The 4,248-nt window shown below is 43.7% G+C and overlaps 1 non-coding gene across 1 annotated transcript; it reads left to right on the top strand.

Annotated features, from left to right (window-relative positions):
* Positions 1 to 3,806: 3,806 nt before the first annotated feature.
* On the top strand, positions 3,807 to 3,910 carry LOC130972291 (small nucleolar RNA R71). Its single transcript, XR_009083480.1, has one exon. It is a non-coding gene; the product is annotated as a small nucleolar RNA R71 (small nucleolar RNA).
* The last annotated feature ends 338 nt before the right edge of the window (positions 3,911 to 4,248 follow it).

Raw genomic sequence — 4,248 nt, 5'->3', positions numbered from 1 at the left:
ACTAAGACACTAATGATCATAAGACACAAACATGGACAAACATAAAGCATAAATTTTAGAAAAAAAACAAGAAAATAAAGAACAAGGAGATTAAAGAACGGGTCCATCTTAGTGATGGCGGCTTGTTCTTCCTCTTGAAGGTCTTATAGAGTGCTTGAGCTCCTCAATGTCTCTTCCTTGTCTTTGTTGCTCCTCTCTCATGATTCTTTGATCTTCTCTAATTTCATGGAGGAGGATGGAATGTTCTTGGTGCTCCACCCTTAGTTGTCCCATGTTGGAACTCAATTCTCCTAGGGAGGTGTTAATTTGCTCCCAATAGTCTTGTGGAGGAAAGTGCATCCCTTGAGGCATCTCAGGGATCTCATGATGAGAGGGGTCTCTTGTTTGCTCCATCCTTTTCTTAGTAATGGGCTTGTCCTCATCAATGGGGATGTCTCCCTCTATGTCAACTCCAACTGAATAACAGAGGTGACAAATGAGATGAGGAAAGGCTAACCTTGCTAAGGTAGAGGACTTGTCCGCCACCTTATAGAGTTCTTGGGCTATAACCTCATGAACTTCTACTTCTTCTCCAATCATGATGCTATGGATCATGATGGCCCGGTCTAGAGTAACTTCGGACCGGTTGCTAGTGGGAATGATTGAGCGTTGGATAAACTCCAACCATCCTCTAGCCACGGGCTTGAGGTCATGCCTTCTCAATTGAACCGGCTTCCCTCTTGAATCTCTCTTCCATTGGGTGCCCTCTTCACAAATGTCAGTGAGGACTTGGTCCAACCTTTGATCAAAGTTGACCCTTCTTGTGTAAGGATGTTCATCTCCTTGCATCATAGGCAAGTTGAATGCCAACCTCACATTTTCCGGACTAAAATCCAAGTATTTCCCCCGAACCATAGTAAGCCAATTCTTTGGATCCGGGTTCACACTTTGATCATGGTTCTTGGTGATCCATGCATTGGCATAGAACTCTTGAACCATTAAGATTCCGACTTGTTGGATGGGGTTGGTAAGAACTTCCCAACCTCTTCTTCGGATCTCATGTTGGATCTCCGGATATTCACTCTTTTTGATTGAAAAAGGGACCTCGGGGATCACCTTCTTTAAGGCCATAACTTCATAGAAGTGGTCTTGATGCACCCTTGAGATGAATCTCTCTATCTCCCATGACTCGGAGGTGGAAGCTTTTGCCTTCCTTTTCCTCTTTCTAGAGGTTTCTCCGGCCTTGGATGCCATAAATGGTTATGGAAAAACGAAAAAGCAACGCTTTTACCACACCAAACTTAAAAGGTTTGCTCGTCCTCGAGCAAAAGAAGAAAGTAGAGAGTAGAAGAAGAAGAAATGAGGAAGAAGGGAGTGGCTTTGTGTTCGGCCAAAGAGGGTGAGAAGTGGTGTTTAGGTTGTGTGAAAATGTAGGGGTGAAGAAGGGTTTATATAGGAGTGGGGGAGGGGTAGGGTTCGGTCAAGTGAGGGTGGGTTTGGGTGGGAAAGTGGGTTGAATTTGAATGGTGAGGTAGGTGGGGTTATATGAAGGATGGATGTGAGTGGTGAAGAGAAAGATGGGATTTGATAGGTGAAGGGTTTTTGGGGAAGAGGTGTTAAGGTGATTGGTGAATGGGTGAAGAAGAGAGAGAGTGGTGGGGATGGTGGGGATCCTGTGGGGTCCATAGATCCTGAGGTGTCAAGGAAAAGTCATCCCTGCACCAAATGGCATGCAAAATCACGTTTTGAGCCAATTCTGGCGTTAAACGCCGGGCTGGTGCCCCTTTCTGGCGTTTAACGCCAGGTTCTTGCCCTTTTCTGGCGTTTAACGCCAGTCTGGTGCCCCTTTCTGGCGTTAAACGCCCAGAATGGTGCCAGACTGGGCGTTAAACGCCCACCTGCTAGTCTTACTGGCGTTTAAACGCCAGTAAGTTCTTCCTCCAGGGTGTGCTGTTTTTCTTCCTGTTTTTCATTCTGTTTTTGCTTTTTCAATTGATTTTGTGACTTCTTATGATCATCAACCTACAAAAAACATAAAATAACAAAAGAAAATAGATAAAATATAACATTGGGTTGCCTCCCAACAAGCGCTTCTTTAATGTCAGTAGCTTGACAGAGGGCTCTCATGGAGCCTCACAGATATTCAGAGCAATGTTGGAACCTCCCAACACCAAACTTAGAGTTTGAATGTGGGGGTTCAACACCAAACTTAGAGTTTGGTTGTGGCCTCCCAACACCAAACTTAGAGTTTGACTGTGGGGGCTCTGCTTGACTCTGATTTGAGAGAAGCTCTTCATGCTTCCTCTCCATGGTGACAGAGGGATATCCTTGAGCCTTAAAAAACAGAGGATTCTTCATTCACTTGAATGATCAGTTCACCTCTATCAACATCAATCACAGCCTTTGCTGTGGCTAGGAAGGGTCTGCCAAGGATGATAGATTCATCCATGCACTTCCCAGTCTCTAGGACTATGAAATCAGCAGGGATGTAATGGTCTTTAATCTTCACCAGAACATCCTCTACAAGTCCATAAGCTTGTTTCTTTGAATTGTCTGCCATCTCTAGTGAGATTCTTGCAGCTTGTACCTCAAAGATCCCTAGCTTCTCCATTACAGAGAGAGGCATGAGGTTTACACTTGACCCTAAGTCACACAGAGCCTTCTTGAAGGTCATGGTGCCTATGGTACAAGGTATTGAAAACTTCCCAGGATCTTGTCTCTTTTGAGGTAATTTCTGCCTAGACAAGTTATCCAGTTCTTTGGTGAGCAAAGGGGGTTTATCCTCCCAAGTCTCATTTCCAAATAACTTGTCATTTAGCTTCATGATTGCTCCAAGATATTTAGCAACTTGCTCTTCAGTGACATACTCATCCTCTTCAGAGGAAGAATACTCATCAGAGCTCATGAAAGGCAGAAGTAAGTCCAATGGAACCTCTATGGTCTCATTTTGAGCCTCAAATTCCCATGGTTCCTCATTGGGGAACTCATTGGAGGTCAGTGCACGCTCATTGAGGTCTTCCTCATTGGCGTTCACTTCCTCTCCCTCCTCTCCAAATTTGGCCATGTTGATGGCCTTGCACTCTCCTTTTGGATTTTCTTCTGTATTGCTTGGAAGAGTACTTGGAGGGAGTTCAGTAACTTTCTTGCTCAGCTGTCCCACTTGTGCCTCCAAATTTCTAATGGAGGACCTTGTTTCAGTCATGAAACTTTAAGTGGTTTTGATTAGATCAGAGACCATGGTTGCTAAGTCAGAGGGGTTCTGCTTAGAATTCTCTGTCTGTTGCTGAGAAGATGATGGAAAAGGCTTGCCATTGCTAAACCTGTTTCTTCCACCATTATTGTTGTTGAAACCTTGTTGAGGTCTCTCTTGATTCTTCCATGAGAAATTTGGATGATTTCTCCATGAAGAATTATAGGTGTTTCCATAGGGTTCTCCTAGGTAATTCACCTCTTCCATTGAAGGGTTCTCAGGATCATAGGCTTCTTCTTCAGATGAAGCATCCTTAGTACTGCTTGGTGCATTTTGCATTCCAGACAGACTTTGAGAAATCAAATTGACTTGTTGAGTCAATATCTTGTTCTGAGCCAGAATGGCATTCAGAGCATCAATCTCAAGAATTCCTTTCTTCTGATTTGTCCCATTGTTCACAGGATTCCTTTCAGAAGTGTACATGAATTGGTTATTTGCAACCATTTCAATTAGCTCTCGAGCCTCTGTAGGCGTCTTCTTCAGATGAAGAGATCCTCTAGCAGAGCTATCCAAAGACATCTTGGATAGTTCAGAGAGATCATCATAGAAAATACCTATGATGCTCCATTCAGAAAGCATGTCAGATGGACATTTTCTGATCAATTGTTTGTATCTTTCCCAAGCTTCATAGAGGGATTCTCCTTCCTTCTGTCTGAAGGTTTGGACTTCCACTCTAAGCTTTCTCAATTTTTGAGGTGGAAAGAACTTTGCCAAGAAGGCATTGACTAGCTTTTTCCATGAGTCCAGGCTTTCTTTAGGTTGTGAGTCCAACCATGTCCTAGCTCTGTCTCTTACAGCAAAAGAGAATAGCATAAGTCTGTAGACCTCAGGGTCAACCCCATTAGTCTTGACAGTGTCACAGATTTGCAAGAATTCAGCTAAAAACTGATTAGGATCTTCCAATGGAAGTCCATGGAACTTGCAATTCTGTTGCATTAGAGAAACTAATTGAGGCTTAAGCTCAAAGTTGTTTGCTCCAATGGCAGGGATAGAGATGCTTCTCCCATAGAAGTCGGGAG

The sequence above is a fragment of the Arachis stenosperma genome, chromosome 3 (genome assembly GCF_014773155.1).
Source record: "Arachis stenosperma cultivar V10309 chromosome 3, arast.V10309.gnm1.PFL2, whole genome shotgun sequence".
NCBI lineage: Eukaryota > Viridiplantae > Streptophyta > Magnoliopsida > Fabales > Fabaceae > Arachis > Arachis stenosperma.
Note: the sequence above shows the minus strand (reverse complement) of the source record. Positions and strands in the feature narration are given on the sequence as shown.